Source organism: Pleurodeles waltl, chromosome 3_1, assembly GCF_031143425.1.
Source record: "Pleurodeles waltl isolate 20211129_DDA chromosome 3_1, aPleWal1.hap1.20221129, whole genome shotgun sequence".
NCBI lineage: Eukaryota > Metazoa > Chordata > Amphibia > Caudata > Salamandridae > Pleurodeles > Pleurodeles waltl.
This window is the reverse complement of record NC_090440.1, coordinates 1,372,441,858-1,372,461,365: the sequence shown is the minus strand read 5'-3', so window position 1 is coordinate 1,372,461,365 and position 19,508 is coordinate 1,372,441,858. Positions and strand designations below refer to the sequence as shown.

Here is a 19,508-nt window from a genome sequence, read left to right as displayed (position 1 = left end):
TGAGTGGTAGTGATGGGCGTGAGGTGGGCGTTGTTTAGATGCTAGATACATACCAAAACATCGGAAAAGCAACACTTGAGCGCTTCTATGCTCAACCTAAAAAGTAATGGTGTTGAGTGCACCTGGAGATTTCCATTGGGCTCTCTGCTAGTCTTTTATCCTCACTGTAATCCTAAGTATTTCACGTGATGGCAAAATCGATGGAATAGCACAATGTTTCACAATCACAAAATAGTGCCCGATCCACGGGTTGGACCATGCTCTTTCAAAACAGAACAAAACCTATTTAAGTCTGCATCTTGCAACCTTCTTCCAGCATGTGTGTCCTGCGCATGCGCCACTGCCAGTACTGTTGACTCCTACAGAGACACTATCTACTCCCACAGCATCTGACTAATTCTACCAAAATCTGTAAAAATTAGATAATGCTACTCTATTCGGCAGAACCGTTCCATCTCCATCTTTTCCCTCCAATGCTCCTAGTCGATGGTCCCCAATTCCTGGACCTGTCCCTCATTTTCAGGATATTAACATAAAATCAATTTACTTACAAGTAACCTAAATGGGTATCATTTACATTGCTTGAACATCCGGCATTGGTCTGGCCTTTTGTCTAATCTTGGACACCCTGGTTTGTAAATCTTAGTTACCAGGGCGGTGGAGGTACACCTATTTATTTGTTCTGCTCCTAAAACTACTTAAACGTACCCTTATTCTTAATCTAAACTATGTGCACAGCAAAAATCGCCTGCAGTGAGGGCTAGAGATCCACAGTTTGCTTGCCAGCTGTGGGAGCAGAGGGGAAGGACCTGGATAACCAAAGAACAACACATTTCGCTTACAAAAAAACACATTGCTCGCCTAAATGGGCATTTTGTGAATTTATGGGCCAGCGCCACACTTTCTAAAACGCAGGGCCTTCCTTAAATCAGAGAGAAGAAAATCTCATATCACAACCTGATAAAAGATGATGGAAGAACCACCACCCCCCTCCACTTTCCCTCCCGCCCCCACCATGAGGGGATATGGAGGATCGCTGGAAGCAAATTCAAGAAGACATATCTCAAAGAAGCTGCCTCAGTGTGAAAAACAGCCTGAGAAACCAATATGTGCGGAGTATATTATACATGAGCGGGCATTTTGGGATGCTGTGAGAAGGACTGCATAAAGCTGATCGTATGCAGGCAAAGGACAGGCCCAGTTGAGGGACAGGATATATCCATCGGGATAGAAGAATACACATAAAAATACATAGGACTTATGCCAGAGTATCATGAGTAAAATATCTTCTGACAAAATTATGGTGGACAAGTATCGCCTATATGACAGAAGACGCCCATAGGCACAGAGCATTCCTAATACAGCGCCTGAACATACTGAAGCACACAGCACAGGTAATGTAAATACTGTGCAGGCGTAAGGCAGGTTTATGCAAGGGTAGGGTAAGTAGTACAGAGGATAACTGTAGATTGCATATGAGGATGAAGAAACCATGCTGTATTGCATCGCTGACTCTGTACAGGGACAAGATGGGTCTTGTCATGTAGAAGGATAGGATGGAGCATATAGAGGGAAAACACACTCTATGGAGCATTAAAAACCCTATACTAAGTAAACATTAAACAGGGCAGGTACTAAACAGAGACAGGGCTGACTCTATCAAGGGTTACATCAAATCCTATAAGGAAAGTGCAAATCCTTAATAGGAATATACGGAGAAAGACCTAAACAAAGAGGTCAGATGATACCCTTAAGGGGACATTTCACAGCCGAAAGGACAGGAAGGACCCAGTGGAGGCTTTAAAGTTAGGATCCACTAGTCATGCATTTCATACTCTTCACATGAAGGTACCAATCCCCTTGCATTACAAGGGTATCTTAAATTGAGAGAAATCCCTTAGCACTGCCCAGGGCTGATAAGCTCAAATATGCTTGTGACAACCCCCACAGCTACAAAAACATCAAGAAAATTAACATTATCTTCAATTGAAGGAACAATTCCATTGCTGGAACGGTTAGCTGCAATTATTTATTCCATTGGATCATTCCACTCATAACCTCCACAATTCTATTTTTTAAGAATTTGCAAATTCCCTTGAAAAATGTTGTATTCTGTATCCATATTCCAAAAAATCCAGAACACGGCTGCTTGCTTTCTCTCTGGCTCCACATCATGCCAGCACAGAGATATCTCTATTGGATTACAATGAAAGAAGGCCCTGGCTTCATTTCTTACTGTTTAATTCACAAAGCCCTACACAGCCACTCGCCAGACTTCTGCAAGCCATTACTACTTTACGGTATGTGAATCGAAATCTATTCTCAACACAACTCACACCCTACAAGAACCTTGGTGGGAGATCCCCCAAGAGCTCTCTACCTATACATCTCAGACAAAAAATTTTTACAGCTTGAGGAAGTTCTTACAAGCTCATTTCTTCAACCTGGCGCAAGTGTAATCTTACTATATCATGTTTACACAAAATGCCTTTTGTCTGTCCCCTTAGAGACCTCAGACCCGCTATTGCTTTCCCATTTCCTAGGATTCCAGGATTCTCAGGATATCAGTAAACCACCCAAGGCTTTTTCACTGAATTTCAGCACACTGAATCAGTGATCACAGAAGGAGACATCATTTGTTTGCCGTGTGAGTGACTTTTTCTACATCATTAGATTTTAACTATATATTTTTTTCTTCAGTATTCCTACCAAACGTGTTCTAAAGCTGTGGTTTTATGTTATGCAGCCCGTTATAAAACATCTCAATAAATTATAAATAAATAAAATATCGTTCAAGTTTTCAGCTCATCTGAAGCATGAATTGTAAATAACCGTAAACCAAGTCACATGAGGACCAGTCTCCTACTGCCATAACATTTTGAGGATCTCTTGTCAACATGCAAGAACTAAATTAAGAAAGTAATGCAATAAGAATGGAATTCTGAATATTCAGAAAATGAACAAATTATGCCAAGCTCAAAATCCATGATACATAAAGTTTGTAGTGTCACCCATCCTTTCAGCATACGAGAACTACACGGCTTGATCGGAGCAGAATTCTCTGTTTAAATAAAGTGTTAGATGAACCATCATCAACACGTCTCTAGCAATGAAAGAAAATAACAAATAAAACCTAAAGCAACAGAGAAATATCATCTCAAGTATTCTCTTATGACAAACAAAGTATTTTATCACGATAAAACCACATGCGCTTTTGGGGTTTAAAGAGGTAGTCAAAAGAACTGCATTTTACATCCTCCCTAAGGTTCAACATTTGCCATTCAGTAGAAAGTGGATATAAAGAGCTATCTTCAATCCCCAAATGGCTCAATAATTCGTCACCAAATGTGAACCCAATATATGGGCAGCCTTGTTGATGAATCAAGCAGCAGCAAAGATCTGTGCATAGCAATCAAATATGTTTCAGGCTGCAGTATTTTGGAATTCACCCCCAGGTGAATGTGATTGGATAAGTCAATAATACATAAATAAGTTAGCAAGAATTGTGTGGCTTCCCCGTCAAAAGGCTCGCTATGTATTTTGTAAGATTCTTCACTCTTATTGCAATCTTCTGTTCACCCTTCCCGTAATTTAATCGTGCCTGTTGTTTGTCTATCATATATCAGACAAGTTTATGTCAACACAAGAAACTTGTGAGCTATAAAATAACCTCTGGTCATTGTCTTTTTATCTGTGTGTGCACGTTGAACTAAATATACCACAAGTTGAACAATTTTAAGGCACAAATAATACACGTGGACAAACATCGACCTTTTCTTTGTTCTCGGGTGCGCAAAAGATAAGCCATGTACATTTTGTTTTGGAGTAAAGAAGAATAAAGCAGAGTGATACACATTGTGTTCTTATTGTCACATTTCGCCTAGGGTGGTTGTGTATAAAGTTGTGAATGTTTTCCTATGCAACTGTATGAAGTTTTTAAAACTTTGAAACCTTCTGGAACCTTATGATGTTTTTAAGAAGATAGTGGCAAAAAATGCCAAAATAACTTGGTATGAGCACAGACTCAGCAGAACATTTTGTGGGATAAAACACTTGTAAAATGTATTTTGAGAAAATCGTCTTGAAGAAACGTGTTTTTCTACAAACAATGCCCACAAGAAAATGTGTAAAACTCAACAAACTTCACGAACAATGTGTTACAAAGTTTGCCAACCTTTATCAACAGCATGGGTAAATACTTCAACACCCATTAGTACAAACATTTGCAAATATTGCCTGTGACCTGCATGTTCTCCAGCTGCACATTTAGTTACGGACCAACAAATAATACATTTGATTAGTACACTCCAACCTAACGTTATGCAACAATTCTGTTATTTTTAGTTCTGTTCAAATTGTTATGTATTTGGGGATTGCTAAAATAGGTTCGTGCCAGATCCCACACCACTTAGGAATATGTAATTGTGGTCATATTTTAGTCATCAATGTTCTTTGTGTCTGATCTCTACTGTATTCATCATATTTACATTTCATCCAGAATATGTACACTCCATCATTTAAAGAATCTTGTGCTGTTCCCATAAAATATTTATTAATAGATACCGTGGGCAATATGTTTGACCCTTCTGCAAGCTTCATTAGGCTGCCTTCTTTCTGCAATATAGGGACTGATAGATGATACAGAAAGCTGATAGATGTTGCTGCTTCAAATTTCCCCATCTTGATCTCAACTTCTGCGTGATCAAATCACTGATGTACCTATACCCAGTGAATTAGTCTTACATCTAATTTAAAAATGTTTGCTACTCAGTTCAGTTGCTAACCCATTTACTTTTGAGAACTGACTCATTCATAAACTGCTCTTTAAGCTAAGTGGGTAAATGTTATCCAGTTACACCAAACTTTTCTGACCAGTAAATGTGCTGGAAAAATCAAAGGTAAAATGATGACCATGTGATATAGCATTATTGCAGAGGCAATTCACTCACACATTACAAATACAAATTACAAATAATCAAGATGACTTTTATGGATCCATGTACTATATGCAACTAATCTATAGCTTGGATTAATTTTACTGATACTTTGTAAAGAAAAGTGATATTGGCAAATAACAAAACCAGCAGGAAACAAAAGCAAATAGTTGCGTATTCATAAAAACCTAACCCTGTCTGAGTAATCCAAAACCCAATTAAACTGCATAACTAGGTGTTATCTGACCACCTGTGGCAGAACAGTATATTACAAATTAGAATAAGTAATCGTTAAAATCTGAGACATTTCTCATACACTCTAAATTAGGCATTCTTGATGTTTTTAACTATTTATCATATCAACTGAATCTTCAAGTTTACAGATGAGATCTATATCTCCACATGACAGAATTTCACAACTCTTCTTTTTGATTTTCTTAAAAAAATAAAAACATATGTTTATAGTTAAATCAATATAGAATAATTAGACACAATAGTAGGTCACCAGAGAGAATTGTGTGAATTTCCCTGCAGCTTGGATGGACCATAAATGACTGGAATAATTAGTTAGACCACACTCATAAATATTTATTTACAATTCAAAGAAAAATATAGAAATATTTTAATCTAAAAATGTCTAAAGTGTAATTGTGGTAATGTTTTAAGTGCTTTTGTCAGTAACATGAAAATGTGTTACAAAGAAGTCATTGTTATTTAAAGTATTATATTGACATTATTCTATGCAGTTTATGACTTGCAATATGTGCATTTAATTTTTTTGCATAATTATTTCCAAATGATTTGGTTTTAAAAGCTGACAGTGCAAAGTCAAGTATGCTAGTTGTGTATTTAGGGGAAGATTTATCAAACTTTCATACAGAGAAGAAAGCCACCTGTCCTATCCTTGTGCTGGTGCCCTTTTGGCTGCCTAACATCAACACGGGCACCTTTGAGCGGTATTGCAAAATGCCAGTGTGCATGAAAACTGCCAGTGTGTATGAAGGATTTATCAAACTTTCATACAGAGCAGAAAGCCACCTGTCTAGCCTTGTGCTGGTGCCCTTTTGGCTGCCTAACGTCAACACGGGCACCTTTGAGCCGTATTGCAAAATGCCAGTGTGCATGCAGAAATGCCAGTGTGCAAAACAATCCTTGGATGCATTTTCCTCTTTCTATCTGTGCTGCAATATGCAGCACAGATAGAAAGAGAAAAAAAGATGAGAAATAAAGATATTTCTCCTTGTTGCCCGTAACCTGGGGAGGCGTAGCATTTTGATGGCTTCCCAGGCCTGCCAGTAACGGCAAATCGGGGAATGCACAAAAATCCATGGATAGGTGAGTGGGAACATCAACGCTTCTCCCATGGAACGCCTCCCTAGAGCACAGTCACACAACAATTTGCGATGTGTTGCGTTTCTCTAGATTTATCAGGCCATGCAGGACCACCCAGGTGAGATTTTGTGTGCCTTGATTATCTGACTTAGTAGTTGTGTCATCATTGCTCAAGGGTGACACAACTCAATAATAAATATGACCCTTTCTATTTTGAATTATTTATTACATGCTGAATGCCAGTGTCCAGTAGTAAGTAGGATGTACACATATTTTAACAAAGTTATTTAACAGCCAACATCATAAAGGGCCATAATCCCTTCTGGAGATAATATGACAAAATGCTTCCTTCTTCATTGAGAACAGGTCACTGTTTTTTCACCCATTGTACAATTCCATATAGAAGCATCTTGTTAAATATATCTCTGGAAGAATCTAGCACCTTTATAAGTTGTGTGTATTTGGATAGGTACTAAACCAGTTTGGTGTAGATTTTGCCTCTACTCTGTAATTGAACAGAATTATCCAGCCACAGGTGTTAATGAAAAAAAAGCCTCCTGGATGGTTACGCACCTTCACACTTTGAAAAACGAATGACCTTTACAGAATTTTCCAAAATAGTGGATAGGAAACTTGTTGAGCATGTTGTTTAAGCAGGGAAGGTGCATAAGAAAGGGTGAGGTATGTCTCTGCCCGAATTTAACGACTGTCTAACTCATTTAACTGTTTTCTGTAACATTTTTCTGCAAAAGCTCCCTTCTGCTCTGGACATGACAGAAATCATCAGGTAATGGATTCTTATTCACCAGGATGTTTTGTAGGAGTGTAACTAGATGTTCAGAATCGGGTTCCAAACTCTCTTGATGCATTTGTCTGTCCTCTCTTCCAAACTCCATCCTCTCAAGAAAGAGTCAGATGACATCCTCCTGAAAAAGGTATAAACAAGGCCTCTGTATCGGGCTACATCTTCCGTCCAGAGAAAGGACTGGAGACAATGTTCTTCAGATGCCTTTGGATAGTCACGGTACCTTTGAAACTTCAATAAGATAGCCAAAACAGGTTTCGTCCTGCATGGGACATCTCGGAGGTCCCTGCTACAGACTGCCATACTTCTTGGCAAACATTAGAGGACAATAATTCTAATCTTTATATTGTCAGACAGGAATCAGCTGACCTAAGCACTGAATTATATATGTCTGGGCAGCATCAGAGGACCTTGCTGTTGTGCTCCATGCTACCTAAGTAGCATCCACTGACCTCAGTCATGGGCTCCAAATACCTAGAGACAAAACACTAGAGGCTCCTGGGACAAGGCTTCATACTCACAAGAGGAAACAGAAAGGTCACAGTATCAATCTCCATGCTCCCACAGAGGCATCAGAAAGCTACAAGAGACAACAAACGGTCTGTACTCAGTACCAGGCACCATACTCCTAGGGAGGCACCAGAAAACTACTGTACATGGCTCCATGGTCTCTAGAAGCAGTGGGCTCATAGTACCGGTCCTCATAATCCCGGGAAGGCTTGACAGGTTCAATACTCCAGTGGGGCTGGCATCCGAAAGCCTTAGTCTCAGGTTCCATACTACAGGGGACGCAAGGGAAAAGGCTCCGTACTGAGCTCTGAATCGCCAAGGAGACATCATGTCAGCATTAGGTCTCATACAAAAGGGGAGGTTGGGGAGGGAGAAGCAGGCATCAGTGTACGATGGCATCAGAGGGCCTCAGTTCTGAGCTGCATATTCCCTGGGAGGCATCGGGAACTTTAATCTCAGCTCCAGGCTCTATGCACTCAGATAAACACCAGGGAGTCAGAGGGCCTCCATACTGGCTTCACGGTCCCAGGTCAAGGAGGCCTTGGAGGACCATGTTACCAGACTCCATATGCCTGGGGTGCATCAGCATAGCTGTCAAGTTTCCCAGGTCCATACGTGACTAGTTAGGCCAGTCCGATTTGTTTTCTTAGAATTCTGGGATTTGTAGTCGTATTTAACCCAGCCTAAATGCAGGACTACAAATACACGCATTTTAAGAAACAGACGGAATTTGCCAAACTAGTCACGCACGGATCAGGGAAACTTGACAGCCATGGATCAGAGGGCCTCAGTGCCTGGCTCCATACTCCAAGTAAGACGTCAACGACTCCTGGACTAGTGTGCAAACACCTCCCCCTGCGAGACTCTCAGAGCGCTTCACTTCTAGGGTTCAGGCTTCCGGGAGACAGCTGATGGTCCGCCATCGGTACGAGGCGCAATACTCGCGTGGGGAGGAGTAGAACGTCTTGTACTGAGTGCTAAACTCCTGTGAAACCTCATTAGGGCCTGTCACCGTCCCTATCAGAAGAGTTTGAGGTACTCTAGCTGCAAGAACGCACTCGTTTTACAGCGCTCGCTTCGCACTGTAATCCTCCGCTCGCCTAATAGAGTGATTTACACAGCAGTGGAAGAGGGTCTGACGTCCGGGGCTGGCTTCTCAGCGCAGCCGAAAAAAGTCTCCAGCAAGAATTTTTTTGTGCTGAAATTACTCAGGTTTCAGGGGGAAACGCGAAGCAAGAAAATACATTGTGCATGCGGCAGGCACGCTGCCCAGCAACCGAGCAGCACGGCTCTGCAAGACTGGCCGTCACTTCTGCTACAACCCAAGACGGTGACAGGATGGGGGCCGCCTCGGCTGCTTGAAACTGCAACACGTACACCACAGTCCTAAGCGACGCTCCGAGACTCACCCTGGCTACCTCCCGAAACTGCAGGAGGGCTCCCACTTTTGGCCAGTACTGATAAACTGGCTGCCACTCCTGCCCGACACCGCTAGGCACATGCAGCACGGCCTTGCTGCCCAAGAATACCAGGGTGGCCACCCCTCCAGCCTGGCATTACACTATAAACCAATGGCTTCTCCTGCCTACACTGCAATATGTCCCACCGCTTGTCTACCAACATAAGATGGGTGTTGTCTCCTGCCCAAATAAAGGTACAATCCTCCTGCTACTGCCCAGTGCTGTGCCCACCTGCCCATTACTGCCAGAGGGACTGCCCCTCCAGCCTAAAACTGTAAGAACGATCATCCCTCCTGCTCACTACTTCAGGGTTACTTATCCCTCCTGGTGCTGTCCAACACTGCAAGACAGGCACTCCACGTGTCAACCCTGCAGGAGGGACTACTTATTGTACCTAACACTACAAATAGAACGAGTCCTCTTATCCAATACAGCAAGATGGACTGCCTCAGAGATACCGCCCAACCCTTCAGGAGTGACACTCTCCCATCGTTCAATAATCCTCTCCTGGTGCCCACTTCTTCCCAACAGGGTAAGAATAAAGCCTCTTCCGCAACTGTCCTCCACCAGAGTCGCCTCTTACTATTGCCCATCACAAGAGTGACCACCCTCCTGCCACTGCTGGACTCTTCATGGGAGAACTTTCAAGTGGTCACATCTTTTGCTAAGGTGCACCACTTGAGGGGGCTCCCGCTGTTGCTCATAAAGGTGACATTCAGTGCAGCAATTGCCCACCAGCGCAAACTGACTGTCCCTCACTGCCTTAAGCAAATGACGGTCCCTCTTCCAACCACCCACAAGAGAGGCTGCTCTATTTGCTAATCCAACGTTGCCTGCTTCTCTTCAACAGTGAGTGACCAGACCTGCTGTTACCAGCACTGTACGGGTGGCCATCCTTCCTCCTTCTGCCCAAACTCACAAGATTAACAGCAACTCCTGCTTAATACTGCAAGAGGGACTTCCCAACAGTATAACAGTATAAGAAAACTACTCTTGCTACTGCCCAACAGGGCACAAATGACTGCCTCGGCAGCAACTACCAACCACAAGAGTGACTGCGTCCATGGCGCCTTCCACAACAAAAGTGCCTGCCCTACCTGCTTACCTAACTTTCCAAGAGTGGTCACCTCACGTGCTACTTCCCAACACCCCTTGAGTGAGCACACTTTCTGCTGCTGCCCCATACTGAAATAAGGAAATCCCTCCTACCCACCCCCTTGTCCGAAACTGGAAGAATGACCTACATTATGGCGCTGCCCAAAATTACAAGTTACCATCCCTTCTGTTAATACCTATTACAACAAGAGAAAATCCCCTTACTGTTACTGCCCACCCCACCCTGCCAGCAATAAAACTACATGGGACTTCAATGAAAGCGTGACTGAACCACCTCTTGCTAGAGGGCAGCACTGTAAGAGGAAAGCCGTGTTGCTACTGCCCACCATGAGTAACTGTCCTCTCAATACTGCCTATTAATTCAAGCGTGACAGCCCTTCTGTCACTATAAGAATCACCACTCCACCTCCTACTGCCTAATAATGTAAGGATGCACATTCCCAGGCTACAGCCCAGCATAGGAAGGGGGAGTGTTACTCCGACTACTTCACTCCACTGCAAGCGTAGGGGCCTTCTTACAGGCCACAATCGCCACCTCCCACCCCGCTACTAACAATTCTTTTGAAAATGTCCATGAGTCTGAGTGTAAAAGCCACTCTGCCCTAAAGTGCAAGAACTGCCACCTTTATTGTCCCGCACTGCAAGAATTCATCATCCCTACTGCACAACACTGCAGGAGTGGTAACCTCCAGGGCCAAACACTGCTAAAGTGACCGACCCTTCTGTCTGCCTGTACAGGGGGGTGACTCTACTGATGATACAGTGTGCACTTTCCTCCCCAGCCTTGCCAGGCACCTTCCGGCACTCACTGCATATAGTTGTGCACAACACCTGGTGCAACAGGCAGCCCTCCCCCACCTCCTGCTGCAGCACAAATAGCAAACCTCAAACTGAGCCTAGTGTTTCTTGAAGACCATTTCCCAACAATTACGGTTTCTCAAACAGAAAGGTATCGAGAGATTTCCACCACAAAATATGTGTGTGAAGAGAAACAGAGGGAGTTTGATGGTTCAATGGGGAAGAGTGGGTTTCCCACCTTTGTACTGAGTCTCTTTTCATTATGTCTTCCTCATTGAAACCTCTGTGATCAGGTTGCATCTACACTCCCTGTGGCCCTGGTGCCAATATAAATTCCCATCTTGCTTTCTCGCTGAACCAGATGGCCATGGTAATGGGGGCACTGCGGGAACCTGCCTAATATTGACAACCTCACTGATCTTGGGGTCGCAGGTCTACCAAGCAGCTGACCTATCTCCATTAAGGTGCAGGGATAAGGGATGTCCCTACCACTTTTGAGGTGCCCGCAATAGGGGGATCTTGCCCAATGGTATTCATAATGGTCTACAAATCTTCTGCCCCATAGAGCACATACTCCTCCCCTGTCCAAAGCGACACAGTGTAAAGACACTGGCACTCCAATGCAAGGCTTGACATCCAATGCCATCTGAAACACTAAGCCTGTGCCAGCCTAGGGCCTGGAACCCAAATTATTGTTGTGGCACTACCTCGTCTACTCACAATAGCCCTCCATGAAAGGCACTAAACAGATTAGAAGAGAGAGGGGGGTATCAATGTATCCACCCTTTCATGGCTGTCAGCCAATACCATCTTAATGGGCAATAGGCTAAGGCCACCGTGAGCTATTCTGAAGAACACCAAACAAATTAGAAGACTGTTCGGTGTATTGGTGCCCACACTCCAAAGGCTGGTATCCAAAGACATCCAACCACAATGGGTGGGTGGCATCATAAGGTATAAAGCAAATCGTTCTGGTGGCACTTCAACATCCACCCACCGCAGCCCATCAGATGAATACCAATCAGATTAATCTTGCCCGCCCTCCAAAGGATGTTACTCAATGCCACCTGACAACACTTAGTGTGTCAAACCCCTAGGCCTGGTGCCAACTTTCTTTAGGCAGCCCTGCCTCCTCCACACCATCCATCTGCTGTACAATCTGAGACGCTCCAAGCTCATCAGAAGAGAGGGCAGGGTCACCATGCCAACTGTCACCATGCCAACTGTCACCATCCCTAATGCTAGACCCAACGCAGTTAGACGACACTGAGGGTGTGGAACTGTATCTCTGTGTAACACCACCCTACCCCTATTTTAAACACTATCCACAGAGTGGGATATTGTGGGGGTCATTGGGCATGAATTATGAAATCTTGTGCCCGAAGGAAGGTGACAACAGTCGGACTGCATAACTGCTTCTTCACACAACATCCAACCCGTAGCAGAAAAGCATTTAACGCTCCACTCTCAAGTGCCCGCCCTCTGCATGACTGATTCCAAAGTGTTTGCCAGTCTTCGGAGAGTGGCACGGCCATTAACCACTCGCCATAAGAGAAGGCCAAACTTAGACTCGTAAAACACATTAGGGTGTATGAGCGTCAACGAGAACTGTCAAAGTTTCGCTCGGAACACTCTGACAACTCTCTGCCTGCAGAAATGCCTTACCACTCAACATCGCCGCAGGTATTTTCGAGGCGCTACCATAACCTGTGATTTGCGCTTAGGCCGCCCGTGCCCACCCACATCAGGTCTCGTTCCCAAAGCGTCTGGCAGCACTGCCCTCATCCACCCACCCACAATAGCGACTTAGCTCAGCTGTGACACAGCGAACACATTAGCACAGGTTGGCACTCTGGCAGCCGCGCTGGGAACTGCGGGACGCTACAATTATTGCGCCAAACATTCCAGTTATGCTTTCAAACGCCGTCTCGAAAGAGGCGCATATAATTCTCTAAAAGGCGGCCTCTTCCATATGGCGCTTCTCTGGCCTTAAGAAAACACTAATGGCGAAATCTGAGTTTTTACGATGACACTGAGAGCCATTCTATATTCACGGCAAGGAGGGCCAAGGACTCTTCGTGGTGCGTAAATTTCACGTAGCATCGACGCGTGTAAATCCCACGAGTCGCGAATGGGGGACATTCGTGCCGCAGCAGGTTTCGCGAAGTTTGCCTCGCGGCCTGCGCTTCCCCAACCACGCGTCCTCAATCTCATGGACCGATCTCGATAACACATTCCGTATAATTACTCACTCTAATCGCATAATTAATGCAGCAATTTCATCCCTGCAAACTAATGGCATCCATCATCTTGGAGCACAGCTGTACGTCGACCAGCCGGGGGTCCCTTGTGGAGCGGCCGGTAAGGAATGGGGACAGATATGGTACAATCCTTGACGCGTGTCAGAACTCTCCCTCACGCCACTTACACTTTCAGCGTCAACTCACCTCTACCACCTGCGTGCACATTTACGTCAACCACATTGTCTCTTCCACCAATTAATTACCTGTGCAATTACAGTATCGCTCTTAACGTTCGCAGTTTACACCGACTGTACCACTACTCACTTCTACCGTTTGCTTCCACAATCCCCGTGACACACTCTCTGCTGACAATTACTGGACACGTACGATGCACTGTCAACTTCTAACACGTGCAATGCCAGCTCTCACCTCTACCGTTTACACGCACACTTATAACGCTACTCTCATTTTACTACGCACATACACATTAACTCTACCTCCTGCTTACACCCCAATAACATCACTCTCATTTAACTACTTGCACACTTACTACACTGTACAGCTTGTTCCACCACCGGCTTGCACACTTGTAGTACCCCTCTCATTTCAACTTTTACACACACACTGACTGGACCACATTCTTACTTCTACCACTGACTTGCACACTTATAACATCACTATGTGTAACCGCATAGTTGCACACTTACTGCACCATACTTTAACTTCCACCGCATACTGGTACACTTCCAATGACGCTCATGGTATCACATACATGGACACCAACTGTGGCACACACTTACTTCTACCACCTACTTACACCCCATAACCGCTATCATTTAAAACACTTACCTGCATACTTTGCAATATCTTATGTATACCGCTTTCTTGCACACTTTTAGTCCCATTTCATTGTACCACGTGCACACTTTACTACACTCTTGCTCGCACCTCGCAATAGCACTATTTTGGGGGGCATCAATCTAATTTGTATCACTTATTCGCACACTTATTGTACCACACTCTTTCACATCTGGCCCAATTGTACCACTGACTCCAGCAACTAGGATAGAAAAGCTTGGCTGACAGCGCTTAGACGCAAGCGAGTGTGGCTGAACACATTAGAAATGTGAATTGAAATGGAAAACGTGTCTACCCGCAAAGGACCCCCTCGAGACCTCATCACTGTGTCCCAGAACGCACCAAACCGCAACCCACACGAAAATCTCCAGATACAACGAAGCAAACACCTCCACCCTTCTCAATTCAGGAGCCCCGCCTCCCGTGTCCCTTAAAGTCACTCCTCCCCGACAGGTAATGTTGAGGGGAGGCAGGGGGCCCCCAGTTTCCAGTGGTCTGCTGCATCTTTCTGGTTCCTTTTATTCAGCCGAGCTGCCTCCTCCATTTCCATCCTACGTACCTTTGGCGGTGCGCGACGCCCAGCCTTCTGCACGCTGCCGCCGCTACCATCGGGTAAGGCGTGGGGATTCCCTAGTGACCTCTCAAACTCTGCATTTAGATGTCATCCTTCGGTAACTACCTACCCCTTCATGTGTTTACTTTCGAGGGCCTGCTCGGACCATACCCCGCTTATTATTACCTCCTTCCATGACCCCCACCCCCGCAACCCGCGCATTGGGTGTCTGCTTTTCACGCCCCCTGCCCAACTCTCACTAAGGGGTCAGGGCTCCGCCCGGGCTCCCCCGCTGGGTGGGGTGGGCGGGGTAGGTGCTAACTTCAGGACGCCATGGCCCAACTCCCACATTCTCCAGCTGGCCGTTGGGACCAGGAAGGTGTAGGGGTACAGCCCCCTCCTGCGGGGTTACCGCCCGCCCATCTCCTGGTTTCTGTCCATGGTTCTGCACTAGGCCTCGGCGGAAGGAGCTCAGACAGCAGGCTCAGCCGCTCTCCAGCACGAAGTGAACCCCCAGGCCGCTACAGACGCTCCTATCACCCCAACCACCAAGTATAAGGGTCGACTATTTGCTGGCTCCTTTTATTTTCTCTACTAAATATCATTACGGTGGGTGGCAGATTACCACCCGCCCCACGCCGCCAAAAGGAGTTAATCTCTTGAGAAGCACCCTGGACTGTTGCTTCGACGTACCAGGATCACCCTGCCTGGGAGGTCAGCGCTTTCTACCTGCTTGGGATGGCAATACATTCTTTAATTTGCCATTTTTAGGGGCTTATGGTCCCCCGCTGCCCTGATAACGGATCTAGAAAGTCTTCCCGGGAGGTTTACAGCCCCTAGAGACGGAACGTTTCCGTAGGTTATTCAATATTCTTCTATCCGCACAGAGGTATATCCATCCATGAATTGTTTCACCCATTCCTGCCTCGCTCGCTCTTGGGGCGCCGTGTGATCCTGGGCTGCTTCTCTGCACTTGCTGGTGATGCAGAGTAAAGGACTGGAGGTTAACCGTGTAATACGCCCGAGGCTGAACGCGGAGTTGAGTGGGTGAGGGAGTTTGGTCTTCAGGATCATGATGGATGTACTCCCAAATCCAACAAGTTCAGGGGCTGGGGGTAGGTGGTCAGACATAGCCAGGGCTAAAATCAAGCATGGGAAATGTCCTGCTCCCACAGCTAGCTAGTAAAAGACACCCACGTTGTGTGGGTAGTAAACATCTCACTCCACCTGCTGCACTAGTGATGCGTATGATCCTTGCGGGACTAGGGGGCGAAATGTATGTGGGGGTGGCCATCTCGTTTCACCGTCTATATCTGCGCGAGGCTCGCCTTCCTAATCTGTGTGTTGTACGTGTGCCTCTCCTGTCTGAGTCCCCACCTGTTAGCTCCGGTGTCTGCGTGTGTTTTCTTGGGGGGGGGGGATACTTGTCACCAGTCACAGATCTCTCTTCTTACCTTTTCTTGACGCCGGCGTAGGGGGCGCGTTTGTGGGGAGTGTGTCCTAAAGGCTGGGAGATGAATGCGCTCTTCCATCACGGTCCTTCTCCAGCTGTTCGTGGGGTCAAGCACGCTGCCACCATCCAAGCCCTCTGCCCTTCATCGGACGCCCCCTGGTCATTACTGATAAAAGGCTTGAAGACTCCCTAACACTGGGTTAGCCACCCTGTCCAGCTCTCCTGTCCTGGCCCTGATGTGCCCCGCACACCGGTCCCGTCGGGAAAGGAGAGTCCCGTTCTGCTTCTGGGAGAGAGTGCACTGCACTCAGGAGTGGGGGTGTCTCTCACTCTTCCTGCCCCTGTGTTTCGGTTGGGGGGCGGTGGAGAGCGGGGCTAGAAGACTGAACGCTTCGGTCCCCGCTGCCCCTACCACCGCAAGTGGCTGCAGGGATGGGGAAGCCGGTTTCTTCCTCGGGAGGATATAACACATTGAAGGGGGCTGAGGGCCATGGAGTGAAGAGGAGGACCGGGATGGGGCACGGGGGAGGCGCATGGAATCAGTGATTGACAGTGAAATCACCCTAAGCACCGTAACCGTGGGGAGAATAATGATGAGCTGCAAAAATATACTGGAGCAGCCACTGCTCCCAAACACACACTAGCAAACAACCCGAGCCTCCCTCCACCCGACCCGCATCTGCCTCTCCCCCCCTCACGTCATAGCCCCCATCAGTCAAATGCCCCCAGTGATGCCGCTTCACTCACCCAGCGCCGCCCGCAGAGCCCGCTCCTCCGATCCAACTGCGGCTGCAGCCGGGAGAAGTGCGAACGGGGAGAGTGGAAAGTACAGCGCCACCTGCGGGAAGACGGGAGTACTGCAGGGAGAGAACCAGACCTGCAGCGATAGTGGCGCGCCACCTGCAGGAAGTTAGAGGTACTGCAGCGAGAACACCCGCGCTAGAGAGCATTCCAACACCAGTGGAGATGGAGTGCTGCTGTGTTGATTGAGACGGGACTGGAAGTGTGGATAAAGGAAAAAGCATGAACCGTAGAGAGGGAAAGAGACTCCCGAGGGTACAGAAAGTTCATTCAAGAGAGAGAGCGAGAGCATGAGGTACTGGGAGGATTCAACGCCACCAGTGGGGATGGCGATAGCATTTTAGGTATAGTAAATGGAGCACGCCAAGGGACAGCGCTAACTGCGACGAGAGACGAGTATTGCAAGGAAAAGTTACGACCAAGAGGCATAAGCAAGAGAGAGGTGGCTTCGCAGCCTTTGGTGAGGGAGGTGTACAGCAGGAACATACTAAGGCACAGATGGGTAAGCAAGGGGCGTAGATCGGGGAGAACGGGGTATGCAAAGAAGGTGGAGAGTTACCGAGTCAGAGAGGGGCGGCAGTATCTCCCGTGAGAGAGAGGGGTCCCACAGGCAGAGGCCAGACCACATTAGAAGAGATAGTAAAATATGTTGAAAGGCGTACTACAGTCAGTGCTTTAAATAGGCCCCTGTGGGGAGAGGTAAGGATTGCAGGAGAGAAACAGTGTTGTGGGGATGTAGCAGTGGCACCTGCGTGACAGGGAGGTAAAGCACAGAGAAGGTTGACGGATAAGAGGAGACATGATCACCTTTGGGGCGATAGTGTAACTGCAGTCAGTGAACTGCACAGAATATGGGGATACTGCCACCTACTGCGAGAAAAAGATACTGCAGAAGAGAACCAGAGCTAGAGAGATGGAGCAGCGCCGTCTTGTGACATAGAAGGGTATGTAATGAGAGGACCTCAACAGAAGCAAGAGGGGGCAGCACGCTGTGCGGAGAGGTTGATAGTGAAATACAGAACTGACCTGAAGAGAAGGGACATCGCAGGATCCAGGAAGAGAGATATGGAGTGTAGAGAACAGCAGCACTTTGGCCAAACGGGGTTATAGTAGGAATGAGTACAGCTTCGGAGTGATGGGCAGCACCACCTGTGAGGGGAGAAGGCAAGGCCTAGAGATGACGGACTAAGCAAGAGAAGAAAATACTTACAGGGAGAATACTGCTAGGAGGAGGTGCCCTTCTCTGTGACAGGTGACTGCCCCCACCCAGGTTGGGAGAGTGGTATTACCATTAATAAGGACCAAGCGGCATAGGGAGACAGTTCCAGATGGGTACTGCAGGAAAGAACCAGAGCTTGGGAAAGGGGACAGCACCATCACGATGTAGAGAGGGTTCTTGCAGACGGAGAATCAGAGCTACAGAGAGAGAACAGTGTCAGTTTTGAGGAGAGTTGGTTGGTGCAGAAGAGTGCATGAGTGACAGAGAGGGGGCAGCATCGCCTGCAGGGAGAGAGTGGTACGGCTGGAGAGGCCCAGATTTTGTATGACAAGACAGCACAAACATTAGGTGTCAGAAGAGTTTTGCAAGGAGAAACACGAACCGGGGCATCCCGAAGTAGAGAGGGGTACTGTAAGAAAAGACATAGCCCTCGATGAGGCAACAGTGCCCCCTTCGGTCAGAGTGGGTAGTACCTCATTAATAGGACTGAAACGAAGAGACTGTAGCACGGCCAAGAAGAGAGGGGAAAGCAGATGTCTAGAGAGTGAGCAACACCCTCTAAGGGGAGAAATGTGCAGTGTGGGGGAAAGATATGAGTTAGAGAAAAGGGACAGGCCCACCTACAGGAACTGGTGGGTAGTACAGGGAAAGAGCAAGAGAAAGTGCAGAGCTATTGAAAGTGGACAACTCAAGGGCTGTCAGAGTGGGGTGTATTGCAGGAGAGGACAAAAACAGGAGAACAGTCGCATCTATGGGAAGACCGAATTGCTGCAGAGGAGACAATATCTAGAGAAAGAGTCGATGGGCAGTGTGACCTGTAAGGAAAGGGGACTGCTGTATGAAAAAAATGATGTGAGTCAGAGAGATGCGGGCATGCCATCTGCAGGAAGAGGGAAGCGAGAGGTACTGCAGCAGAGACAGCAGGAGCAATAAGAGTACCTAATGCTATGTGCAAGGAAAGAGGACTTATGCAGCGGAGAACACATGAGTCAGGGAGAGGGTAGGATGTCAGCTGGGACGAAAGAGAGCAGGTCTAAATAGAGGAAACTGTCAGATGCAAAAAAAGAGGCGTTAGGGAACTGAACGCAGAGGACCGAGTTATAGGGGAGAGGTATGCCATCTGTGCGTTAGACAGGAACTGCAGTGGATGGCAAGACTTAATGATAGCGGGCAGTGTCACAAACGGCAAGAGAAGAGAACTGCAGGAAAAGGTCATGAGCTGGAGAGTGGGACAGCGCACGGTGTGGGAGAAAAAGCGGTTTTGGAAGGGAGTGCTATACCCATATATAAGGGGACACTGCCACTTGCGAGATCTGAGGGGTACTGCACACAGAAAAACAGCTGCCGGGGCACAGAAATACATCTGGTGAGAGACTAATATTGTAGGAGAGGACAAGAGCGAGAGAGAAGAGGTTGTGCCATCTCT

General features: G+C 46.7%; 1 protein-coding gene across 1 annotated transcript in view; it reads right to left on the bottom strand.

Annotated features, from left to right (window-relative positions):
* The window catches only part of GRIK4 (glutamate ionotropic receptor kainate type subunit 4), a 1,066,812-nt gene extending 1,049,947 nt beyond the window's left edge, over nt 1-16,865 (bottom strand). The window contains exon 1 of the mRNA XM_069224875.1: nt 16,810-16,865. The gene's annotated coding sequence lies outside the window, so the exon portion shown is untranslated. The remainder of the gene's footprint in view (nt 1-16,809) is intronic.
* Between the last annotated feature and the right edge of the window lie 2,643 nt (nt 16,866-19,508).